Source organism: Tubulanus polymorphus, chromosome 6 (assembly GCF_964204645.1).
Source record: "Tubulanus polymorphus chromosome 6, tnTubPoly1.2, whole genome shotgun sequence".
Taxonomy (NCBI): Eukaryota; Metazoa; Nemertea; class Palaeonemertea; order Tubulaniformes; family Tubulanidae; genus Tubulanus; species Tubulanus polymorphus.
The window spans coordinates 4,921,765-4,935,135 of record NC_134030.1 but is presented as its reverse complement, the minus strand read 5'-3'; the positions used below and the strand labels follow the sequence as shown (position 1 = coordinate 4,935,135).

The following is a 13,371-nucleotide window of genomic DNA, read 5'->3' as shown; positions in this document are numbered from 1 at the left end:
AATTACGTCAATAATCCGAAATGAAAATTGCCATGAAATTAACGAAGAATTGTACAAATCGAATTTCAGCATATATACGTGGGCTGTTATTCGATAGTCCCTGCGGGCTGTTCGCTTCAGATATCGAGGAATTCAGGCCTCGGGCACCAGGTGATTATGCTAATGTAACTATCACGTGTCACATCTGATCGACATTCATCTGTAATTAGTTGTTATATTCTATTAATTTATGAATCATGCTTCCTGATTCTGACCCCTTATCAAACAGGAGAAGCCATAGACTCCTCTGCAGCACACGCCTATGGAATGGAACTGGCTTCACGGCTACACATCAGATGAAGAATAATGCAAACTCTTAAAAGTTTATATCTTATATCTGATATGTTATCATGCTAAAGGAAGTTAAGAATCAATTTTTCCTTTTTCTTCTATTCTCGTTTAACTGTCCTCCTGTGTTCAGGATTTACACTAAATTTGGTACGATTTGGTTCATTTATTTCTATCATAATCATAGTGTTAACCTATTTGTCATTTATTGGAAAGTCATATTTCTCATGAATTGTGGCGTCCGCATAGCTCCCTGATTTCCTAAATGGAAGAACATGCACAGAAAGCTGATTCACCTATAGAAGATTTCAAGATTAATCTATTATCCTTAATTTGTGCTATTAGACAGATAATTTGAGACATAGCATTGTTACCTCATGGCTTACTCTAAACATGGCTTTGATCAATTATGTAACAAATGTTTAAAACACTCTTAATGAAGTGTCATAACCACATGTTTTAATGTGGAGACTTTACCCGGATATTTCTGAGATTAATCCCCGTCAATTAACATTTAAATATCTCTTATACAGGAAGCTCTATGACCATCATTGGTTCGGCTAAAACTGTGAACAATTGAGGATTGCAATTTCAAAGATTAATTCTCAGTGGTTGTTGTTCACCATACACAAAGTGTAAACCCATGCAGGCACATCGGCTATGAATTATTACTTAGTTTCTGTTACATGAAATTGCATAATCTATCTACTCATTAATGTGGACTGGTATGGCTTTGCACTAGCGTACCCAGGAACTAGCGGGAGGAGACCTTCGTGTGGCGCTAGTTGCCTTGTTGTTAGTCACCTCGCCGCTATTGTGACACAAACTGCCTTTCCTGTCTATAATCCATTGCCGAGCGTTAAGGCCAAACCGATGTGACTAGTAGTTTTCATGAGGTGGATTGTAAGACATCTATGGTTTGTCACATTTGCTTGAATTCACGTTAAGTTAGAGAGAATGTCATATGCTATGAACAGACAAGCGATTTTAGAGGGAGCATCTTAAGTTAAGGCGAGTTATTTCGGAAGTATCACTTGGAGACGATTTTATCTGTCCTTGCATTAAGCCGGTTGCTATCAATATTCATTTCATTTACTCTTCCTGCTGTATCTCAGCTGAGATTACCTTGTATCGGCAAAAATATCCTAATAAGGACAAATATTCGTAAAGTAACTTGAGCTCAGAACTAATCATTACTTGTAAACTGAGTAAATCATCGTCATTGGTAGACTATTATTTGTTAGGGTTATGTCCTAAAAATGAACTTCCATGAACCTGTTCACAACCTGTTCTAGACCTCCTCCCTATACGCAGATATCAAATTTCAAAACAAATAGAACCCGTGATTTACGTTTGCTTTGCCTAGCAATAAGAATAGCTCAGATTGTCCCTTTGTGTCAGTTTTGCCAATGAGAAATCAGCAGGCCTCCAAGTCTTCGTGCGGTTTATGCGTCTCTCTCTCGTCTAGCCGTACATTGAAGACGTCAGAAGTAGGAACTACGTCTTCGAAGGCTATCATCATCATCATCATCGTCAGTGTTGTGTGCATCGTTATCAACCGTGTGTAAAAAGCTGATTCGAAAGTCGAGGATGTATTTCTGGACGTTGCATCGTTGAGGATAAAGTGAAGTGGCTCTCGTCGGTTTAATTTGCGCGGAATACGTTTGATAAATCCGACTGTTCTGATTATGAAACGAAGCCCGATGTTTCTATATATATATATATATGATATGTGTACACGCGTAGATTGATCGATAACGACGGAGTCTCACGTCGTCGTCGGAAAAACTGTTTGCCGCTAATTATCTACGCAAATATTTGCTCTGAAAAAGGAGTAGGCGATAATTTTTTTTGCAGACATTCGATCGGGAAATTAGTGCAGAACGTCACGTGAGGAATATCAGTATTAGATTGCAGAAGGATTTGCTTTCGGATTAAGTTTATAAATATATCTAGTGATTTTGTTATTGAATAACGGTAAGATATTGAAATTCACATTATGATATTCTATTATGATAATAATCATGATAATATTTGTACGGCTCTCTACTGTGCCACTTTGTATAAGAGTGGTTTGCATGAAAATGTTCAGAAACAATGAGAACTTGGCAAAAAAGTATAAGTTTTCGCACCAGACTTAAAATCGTCAATGTCTGTATGTCAGTTGAGGCAAAAGCTCTTTAACCATAGCATACTGTATTGAAAGGTACATGAGACAGATTTGATTTGCAGATCTAAGATGGTAGGCAGAAAGATCAATGTCGTCATTGTATAAAAACCGCCGTCAGAAGATTTCAATCAAAATATCGAAGACATAAAGCTCTCATTAATGAGAGAAATATATCTACATTCTCATAGTGAAACAATGCTGAATATACGTGTCTATATGTGCGAACCAGTGCAGTAATTCAGGGTTGTGGCGCAGTCAACAAATACTTCAGATTTCAGTCAATAAAGTATATACTGAAATAAGTGACATAATTAGTCGACGACTGAGAGAACGAAGGCTTTACCTCAATCATCAGTAATCATATCATAAATCAACTGTTTATACGGTATATATAACTAACAGTAATGATTGTTTAGGTCGTTATTTATTGTGCTACCTCATATGTATTTTCTCAGTACATAGAACGCGGTTTTTCATGAATTATACAATGCTCATTTCCGCTAAACAAACACGAGCGCCGATATTTGTTTCAAAAACATAAAAGCAAAATGACACTAAGAAATGACAATGACAAAAATGACTTGAAGATATAGTTTGCAGAATGCCAGCAGGGTAAATAAACATATATCTGAATGTGGCAATAAAGAGAAAGTCTGAAGTATTTCTAATGAATTATGTATAAATGGCTGAAATGTCTGCCTCATTTGAAGCGATGTGAGGTCAGCTCTAAGAATATCATCTCTTTGATTAATCACATATCGATTCTGAATGTCTACGATAACTGCATCACTGAGCCAACCCTAGCCGCATTCAATCAAGCAGCCCTTAACCATTGATAAAACCATGGACTATATATAGACCATGTTAAAAAAAGCAAATATTTTTGCATTTTATTGCGACTTCAAATCATTGTCATTATAGTACTGTATGAAATAGAATGTCAACTAGCCTTTGGGCAAAAATCTAGAAAACCTTGGCTGAAAAACATTCATTCTCCTTCCTTGAAAAATGATCCTCAATTGGTGAATATCATTTTCTCCAGACATGATTGAGAAAAAGTGCTTTAGTCATAATTGAGTCTGAAGTGCTTGTGGTAGAATATCAGCTGAATGCTTTGAAACAGGCATTCAGAGGCATTTTCCTTGACAGGGGTAGCTTCCGAGAAAAAATAAACTAATTTGTGACCTGACAAACAAGTTTATCCGATCCCCTCTTGGTATATACTGTGATATGACCAACTTTGCGCATATTTTCGTGAAATAACCTCAGGACATATTAAGATTTAGAAATCAACTGCCGGAACATTTTGTATAGGTATGTAATGTCAGTACGGTGTGAAAAAACATGTCTGCTATTCACAGAATTTGATCTCAGTCACTACATGATTAAACCCAGCGTGAAATCTTAAAAACAACACCTTTCTAACGTCTGAATGTACAGATATAGAATCAACTAATCCCTTATGATAAATAGATTTATGATAGTGACAGTTGCCCGTTATAAACACATCAGCTTTCCAACTATGTTTATGAATTTCAAAGATCCTCGCAAGAAACACAGGAAGACTTAAATTAGACGAGTAATTTTCCGATTCCTCTTTCTTGTAGTTAATAACAGTTATACGAAATGGAAATACAGTCGTAGTGAAATTATGTATTCTGCACAGATTGGCATCGTAAATGTCTATTCAGGCAAATGTTTTCAAATTCATCTAGATTTGATAAGTACATCTGTTGTTTGTTGACACAAACCTTGCGTTGTTACAATGTGAAGAATATCTGTTTAGATAAATCATCTTTCAATTATGAGTTCTTAAGTCAATAAGATCATCTTATCAATTCAAATGCTTATCCAATCATTTACACTCTTATCAGTCATAAATGGGTTTTGAATGGCTATATAATGGGATATCTATTATACTTGTCTTAGTGTTTACGAATGAATGAAAAACTGATACAATTTATACTGGCAGTAAGAATGTATTTGAAATATGATAACGCCTTCACTTTGTGTCTATTCCATCTGATAAATAACAGATACACATACTTTTGATATGAAATATTCAGATACACATCTATAAGTTAGATAACTAACGGTTTTGATGATTTTGTATTAGTAATGCTAATATATATCTTATCCAACAATTTTATTAAGTGACCTACTGACTGACTGACCAATGACAGGCCCGTAGTGTGGGGTTACAAGTTCTGACAAACAGCCAAAAATTGCTGTTTCAAAAAGGTCTGCATTTTAAAGAGAAAGAACGGAACATAGAATCAGTTGGGCATGATTGAGCTACCTGCACCCTTCTCCTACACTTCATATCCCTAACATGTTTGTCTTGTTATTGGGCTCAAATGCAATAAGTTCCAAGGACAGTAGGTGACATGTAGGTACACCAACTACACTTACATAGGACAGATGTTATACAGCACTCATGTCACCTAATTACCTCCCTCTTAAACGAGAAGTGGAGGCAATTCTGAGGATACATTTGAATGATTTAACTGAAGTTCTAACTAAGCTATGTACACAATCCCAGGTAGGTGTCAATGATACCTTAGTTTACTCAGTAAACTCACGCTTTTCTTCCACTACTATGCTAATAGCTCCGAAGCTAATATTTATTCAAGCTTCTCTGAAGTGAATATCTTTGCCACCCAACATTTCCTTCATCAGAGAGAGGTATCCCGTACCTTTAGCCGAGATTCAACTCTTGTGACCAGATCTCTCTCGAGTGTCTCTATAGAAAGTGGCCGGCCATAGAGTTGGCATTTCATTTATGTTCAATTTCCGGATATTTATAGAAATTTTCGCAGAACACGCCCATAATTGGACGTTGATTCATGCAGTTATTTTATGCGGTCGTTTTACATGAAAGAAAGTGTCGGCTCGGTAAAGGAATAATTCACATCGTTGGGATGAAAAATGGCGATCGCTTTGTGACAATTTCACTCATAGCCGTTGACTGTTTTGCACCTATCCTGAATTCTAATGTTTTAGAATCGATGATTTGAGAATTCAATAGATGTACCTTTGTAACTTTACCCTAGTCCCTTGCCCCGGACTCGCTGCCCAAACTCCTACAATCTTTCCCTGACGCTTTTCTGAAGCTTTTTCTATATCTTTTTCTGCTGTTTCTTTTCCTTTTTATGCTTGTTTCATTGACGATCGTGTTACCTTGATTATGATGAATAAAAATGAAACATGAACTTTACTATTGAAACGCAGAGAGGTCATAAAAATTACATCTTTGCTAATGCGCATTCTATCCTTATATATTCTTAAATTCGTTTCCCAAATGAAGAAATGAATTAGAAATACGCTTCACTCGCTGATGCTAACAGAGTCAGCGGAGTTAGAAATCAAGAGATTGTTAGATATAACTGGACAGATGGTACAATAACACTGGATTACTACTATTTACATTCTCCTTATAAAGCATCCTAATCCAACAAAAAAGTTCAACAATCATTCACAATTCTATGATGATGATGATGATGATGTTGGAGATGGCAGGTTGCAAATATTGAAAATCTCTTCATATACATATATATTTTGAATGTCAAGTAGCTTCGACACTTATAGATTTTCATATCTTATATATTTTCAGATTTTTTTAGCTCAATGATCTGATTTGGAATGTTATGTGGACAATAAGAGGTAGGTTTGCTGAAAGCTTGTTGTGCTCAATAGATTTTGGCTGACAATGACTTCACGTGGATTATTAGACCCTGGGCGGGCTTTTAATTTCCCTTTCCTCGTTTTCTAAACATTAGTTATTATAGATTTATCAATTCAACTTTTTACCTTTTATCGTATTTATGAATATAATTTGAATTGATCATTGGTATTTGATTATTGTTTGAGGAGACGTTTATTGATATCGTGTGCAGTATTCGTGATGAACTCAGGTTGAACAGGATTACGAGATTTTACAGCCAACAGCAATGACCTTGTTTAGAACGACCAATTTACGAAATAGGGGGAACTTAACGACAAAGTCGAACTAGATCAAACACTATTGGAAGATTAAACTGAAATTGAAGTCCCCAGATATTCGGCATTGTTGACCAGGTGTGTCTACAATGAACAGTGTGAACACCTATTTGTCGCAAACACTTCTCCACACTATGTGAATTAGTCCATTATAATTCTGACGAGATTGAGAAATTTGTAAATGAGCAATTATTATTAATACTGTTAGAGAATTATATTCGGTGTCATACATATGTTCATAGCTTCAGGGCCTCATCAAATTTAAAGGATCCATGAAATCTGGTCTTCTATTTGATTTTCTTCGCATACATATAATCATATAATAAAGTCCGAAGACAAATATAAGTTTGATTGTTCAGTTTGTGTATTGGGTTAATCGAATTAGGGTAGTCAGGTGTGAGGTTGTGAAGTTGTGAAGTTCGCGTTGCTGGCGACTTTGGAACTTCAGATATATCTGAATTTATCAGGCAGCTTCTTGAGTCAGAATTTGGTATGTGTTGCTTCCATCTTTTTATCGCCTGAGCCACTACGTTACTCGGTCTGTACAAATTCAAAATATACTAATGAATAATTCTAAATTGACCAATCCAGGTCCATTCCAAAAAGGACCATTTTTCAGTGTAAAAATAGAAACTTTGCTTTATTTGCCAATGCCTGTGGCTGGACCTAGGTGTACATGAAATACTAGCTCTACTTCCTTTCTCAACCTATCTATGATATTGTAACATTCATGTATTATTCTTTATATATCTTAAGAATGATTTTGTTATAATTTTTCCGATTATCAATTTACCTCTGTAAATGTACGGCATTGATTTGGTCCATTTCAAAGTGATCCATTCCGGGTTCAGCCCAAATTAGAATGGACTTACAAGCAATAGTGAATTTGGCTACGAGCGTAACTTATGCTAACCTTTGTTAAGTAGCTCATGTAAGTGTTTATGCTGCCCGATATGTGATAAACCTGCTCGTTAAACCACACGCTGCTGCCATCTTATATAAAGATGCAGAACTATTGTTCATCAGCTTCCCTACAGATGGCAATATCTTTCATCTAGTCATCTTCATCGAGGATTTTATTATGTGTAGCAAAATACAGGTAACATTTACGGAAAATATCTCTATCAATCTCTACGAATATATGCATCCTATCCAATCGAGGTCAGATTAATTGAAGATGAGTCATTTAAGAGAGCTGAAAAAATAGCAGATCATACTAATTGTCGCTGATATTTGGACTTGCAAAATGAATGAAGGTAGTAGTAGTTTTTAGGAGGAGAATTCCCGTTCAAATGTGTCAATTTCTGAACCTTAAAAAATTGAGGTTATCTTTTGGTTCGTAGTGAACTTGTATATCAACATGTCTGTTTCGTTTAATTGTGAATAATTTGTCGGTTTTAACTGGAATCAGAATTGTGATTCAGTCGGAAACGACATTCAAAACGTCACCAAAACGTGACTTCGTAAATGGAAAGCAGACAAACTTGAGATTCTGGGTTGTAAATCATGTCGCGTTTTTTGACAAAGGTAACATTTCGAAATGTTTCTCCGTAACCACAACGTTTTGTATCGCATTGTTGCCGGAATTAGTCGACCTGTAGTTGTCATTCTATTGTCCGGTAGCTGTTTTATCCGCAGGAGTGTTAGACCTCGCATTTATTTATCTCGGCCTCGTCATAAAAAAGCAAGATCTCTTTCAGACAATGTTGCGAAATCATCATTTCCAAGATTCAGATTTTTTAAGATCTGTTCTATTGTACTGTGGCCTAGATAAACTATCTCTATATTATGTTGAAAATTAAGATGTTTAATGGCATGTCGTAAGATGACATCTTTTACTTACTAAACCAATGTCTTCCATGGTTCTCGAAGCTTTGTCCATATATTTGATCATATTTAGTTCACACCTCGTTATTTAGAACATTCTAGATTTTGAACGCTCCAATTTCGCTCTATTGAAAGGTCTGTTTCTAGATTGGTTCCAAATTCAGGTCTGTTCTAATTTTTAGACCAGACCATTTCTCTGTTAGTGATTTAAAAAAATGTACCTTTATTGCCTCTTAATCACAGTTTTTTTGCATCGAACTGGACCCAGTGATAAAAGCTTGCTGATTTGAAAAGTTGTGTGAATGTGTAGCATTGGTTCGTTCAGCTTGGTCCGGTCTAAATTGGTTCGTTCTAGGTACAAACCAAATAACAACGGACTAACTAGCGGTTTCAAAAAGCGGTTTGTTAGCAGTTTCAGCTTAGAGCCATGTTTTACCACGTGTTTGTGATTGAGGTGTTTGATGACTTCTGGCTGCACAAGACGGCAATTAATGTGGCGACATAAGGCGACATGATTTCATCGATTCATCAGCCTCGGGCCGATGTTCCCGGCTTAATTTCAATGGTTATTTTCCGTTCCTTTTGTGCCGGACGCGAAATCTCGACTAAAAATCTACACCGGTCATCGTCGATCTGATTTCAGCTGAAGATATACAGATGAACCGTCTGGACGTTTCATGTTTTCATTGTCGAATATCGCGATAGCATCAGCTGAGATCTCTGATAGTAAATTTCTACTATTCGAGCTTCGAGAAGTGAATGAAACCGTTTTTCAAATATCGCTGAGGTATCACGATTATCGTAACTATCGTCAGACGGATGTCTCGCTAGGAAATTATCTTTCCTCAAACGTGACTTATGGGTGCCTTACCTAAAAAAAACTTAAGTACCGCCTATGCAAAACAGTATTAAAGTTTTATGATGAATACAGATTACTTTTCAAGAAAAAAGTCTTTTCTTCATTGTGATTTATTACTACTGTGTAAGGGTAATAACTACTCGAAGCTTCTTTAAATCAAACTCTAGATTTTTAAATGTCTGAAGTAAGTTGGGTTTTAATTTCCAATTTTACGTCTTATGAGAATTTTCTCGGCGATTCGCTTCATTGTGTATTATGAACGAGTGTCATTAGTGATTTATTACGGAGCGTTAACTACCGGCAACACAAGAAACCATAGTACAAAATATCCACTTTTCGTACAATCGATGTAATTACTACGTTCTTTAGGTTTCATTTCACAAGTCAGTCAGTACATGTGTATTGTATTGTAAACATTACTATGAGCCTATAGTCGCATAATTACATTGTTAAGTTGCACGCAGTGTGGGAGGGGCGTTCACGTCGTTGCGTCGGAATTTCACCCCTACAGCGATCCCGATTCTCGGCCGGCTAACAATGAAGTTCTTTCCCCAGCGGTGTTTCCCGATTCATTAGCGAGCATAACAGAAGAGGTGAACTCACTCGTGAAATTATACATAGTGGAATTCTCCGTGTGATAGTATATAACGATATGCTAGATGAGCTGCATGAGGTAGTGTGAGAGGTGAAGCAGGTGATGAATTCATGGAAATATATACCATCGTGTTTTTCATTTGCATACGATATAAGCCGCGATCTCACGGAGAAGATTTGGCCGAGTTAGAACTGGACCATAGACTCCAGTCGACCTATGCCTATTTACAGAGTGCGTTCACATGTAAATCACGAGTCGTTACTAAAATATTATCAAAACTATTCTGTGGCAAGTGAGGTGAATTACTGTAATTCAGTAACCAACCAATTAGCATTCACATGATATTATACCTTTGCTGAAATTTGGCACCGGCCCGGTGCGATATTTTTGTTTAGGCCAAATTTGGCCTGTATCTAACAAGCATAGACCTATTTGGTGTGAACAGTTAGCATCGGCCTCATCTGACATGGGCCAATTTTTACCCACGTTATAAACGCTTATGTGATTATAGCTTTAAGGTCACTCACTATCTTTGGCTTCTTTAAAGATGGTTTCATGAATAGCTGACCATCACTTAGAGGCCATCACCCACATCACTACCCATGCCATACCACTACCCATACCATACCACATACCCACATCTCTACCCACACCATACCACTACCCACATCACTACCCACTACCCACACCATACCACATACCCACATCTCTACCCACTACCCACAGCACTACCCACATCACTACCCACTACCCTCTACCCACAGCACTGCCAACATCACTACCCACTACCAGGCCACCACTACTAGTATCTCTCTGATATACAATTTTGTCATCATCATCATCTACTTCTCCCTTGCTGAATTTTAGATGTGAGTCATTCAGCTCCCGAAGGTACGATCATAAACACATGTGACGCCTTGAATCACATATCACTACGCATCACCGTGATTAAAACTGCTAGCTTGTAAATACGGCGAACACGCATCCATTTGATAGATTGCATCTCGTGATCGTCGCCGAGACACCCAGTCTCCTCTAGCTGCAACACTCGCTCGTAAATAGTCGTTAGGTCCTGACTCGAAATTGACTCGCTCGAAATGTGTCAACAGAAATGTTTCAATAATCGCTCTTTCTCTCTACCAAACACAGGTCTAGTTGATGATTGAGGATCGCTCTGCAGCCAGCATTACCTGGTGTACTGCCCTCGAATCGCCACACACCCAGACCTGCAGTCTCTACAGCAGATATTAGAAGTGTTTGGATATAAACTTTGCATTTACTGAAGGTCCACCTCCCTGGTCAATCGGAGTGTTTCGTCTAGCTGGACTAGGCCTGAGCAAAATTTTAGCTCAGGTCAATTCATTGCAGCTGGTGCCGGAAGTGTCTCACTTGTTCATTATCTAACGAGTGGGTTGCGTATGAAAGCGCTCTCTAATTAGCCAAATTTGACTAGGGCGTGATCGGTGCCAACTTGGCCCGAGCCAAATCGTCGTCGTGTGAAGCTCTTATTAATGCTTGAAACTGCTAGTAATGGTAGAATGAGCCTGTTTAACAGTTCGATATCAGTCTACATAACTTTATCATCTGTATCTCTAGATCTAAATGTGTTTTCAGTCGATTCCAGTCAAACTTTAATCATACGCTTACTCGAAGTTACCGAAAAATCGATCCCGCAAAAATTCGCGTCTCGCAAAAATTGCATCGATTTTTCCTGGTTGCATACCGATGCACGGTTGTGTGCGCTAGGCCGCCGCGGCGACAACCTGCAGGAAATCGGCACGTACGCCGGGATCGTAGACGCGTGAACAACGCCGGGGTTAACGGGCGTGCCTTTAAAAAATCACGCAGCCGATACAAATTACTCGGGCATCTGTAAAATATCCGTTACGCTCGGGTGAACACCGATATAGCTAGCGTTTCTAATGACAGGTACTGATCAAAGTACTGCGGTACACCACACATCGTTTCATTCATTCTTCAATACGTGCTGTCTGTCACTAAATATCATCAGTTAGATACTTTACACGGTAGATCAATGGGTTTCAATTGTCTCAATATAAACAGATCTGTAAGCCGTGTTCATACTATCAGTTTTAAATTTTCGTCCATTCCGATTTTTAACGGATCAAGCGTTCATTCTAACTAACGCGAAGCCTCTTCTCAATTGGTCCATTCCATTTTAGAACGTACCCGTTAAGACAGACCAAAGACTCTGTTCCGAATTCTAAAATTGGACCATTCTTTCATCCGCCCTCAGCAGGGATTCAAACCTGATGGCTTTCTAAGAAGGTCTAGTACGGGCCAAATTAGAATGGAGTTACTAGTGATAATGTGAATATGGCTTTTGTGTTTCAATTGCTCCAAAAGTATCATTTCTATGGAACCTATGCAGTTCCAACCTCAGAGACATGATGAGAATTCTACAGTCTGGTTACTGGCTATACCCACGCCAATAGTATCTCATTAATTGTGGTGGCATTAATATGTGCATTTACATGACCTTTTTATAGTGATCTCCATTCTCAGAAATCATCAGAAATCGATCAACGCGACGCCACCGATGTTTCTCACACATTCAATAGTTCGTAATCTTATATTTACGATATTGTTTCGTACGGATTATACGAGATATCTGGTGATGTGTATTGAGTATCATCTCACTGTGTATTGATTGCGTCTTGTTGCAGTTATGCGTGTTTTATTACGATGATGTTGTTGTATAGTTCGATCGGACATTACTTGGTCACTGGACCACGAAATGAATCTGCCATGTTTTCTGACTCACGTCAGTAATCAACGTTGCCGCTCGAAGTAACGAACTCACTTGTGGCTTCATTCAGCTTCTGATAAAAAACTTCTTTGTGGCATAAAGATCCATAGATTTTCCATCATTTGGATGTCAATGTTTACGGCAAATCGAGATTTTTCTTCTACTTCTCCAATTCTAAGATATATTGTATATAGGATATCGCTACAAGGTGTTGGTAAAGTCATTGAGTTTTTTCTTCATGTTTGCCGCGCTCGTTATTGCCGATATTAAAGTTCTCATCACGATGCCGTCATTGAGATACCGTCACTATCAGCTTTCGCACTCATTCTGAGAAAATGAAATTGAAATATCGAGTAGTTTGTCGTTCTAGATTGAAGACTTCGATAAAACCGCTTCAACTAAGACACGCGTGTATACATTCAGCGGAGGGGTATGCTAAAAAAATGCCAGGTCTGAAAATGTAAGACCTGCAATATGCCAGGAATGAATGGGATAGAATGTCATAGAACTGGAATAAGGTAGAATTCTACGCATTGATAGATGATGTAACTTGAAAATGATAGAACGCAAATGCTCTATTTTGAACCAGCTATCTCCCTGACGGAAAACTACTAAGAATGATAGATTTGAATTTTCTGTAATTAGTACGTTTTCTGCTGAAGGCTTCGACTGAAAATATGTAGAAATAGTAGTGTGGTTGGTGTATGACTTTGGGCAATGTGAATTTTTGCATATCCTGGCAATAATGCTTATGCCGTAGTACGGTGCATGTCAATGAATAATCAATCTGATTTATATGAGATTTACCCTTTAGAACATCTGTA

At 37.7% G+C, this 13,371-nt stretch overlaps 1 protein-coding gene across 6 annotated transcripts in view; it reads left to right on the top strand.

Moving 5' to 3' along the window:
• Positions 1-1,834: 1,834 nt before the first annotated feature.
• The window catches only part of LOC141906825 (roundabout homolog 2-like), a 64,901-nt gene continuing 53,364 nt past the window's right edge, over positions 1,835-13,371 (top strand). For all 6 annotated transcript variants that reach the window (XM_074796233.1, XM_074796232.1, XM_074796235.1 and 3 more), the window contains exons 1-2: positions 1,835-2,304; positions 6,111-6,160. The gene's annotated coding sequence lies outside the window, so the exon portion shown is untranslated. The remainder of the gene's footprint in view (positions 2,305-6,110; positions 6,161-13,371) is intronic.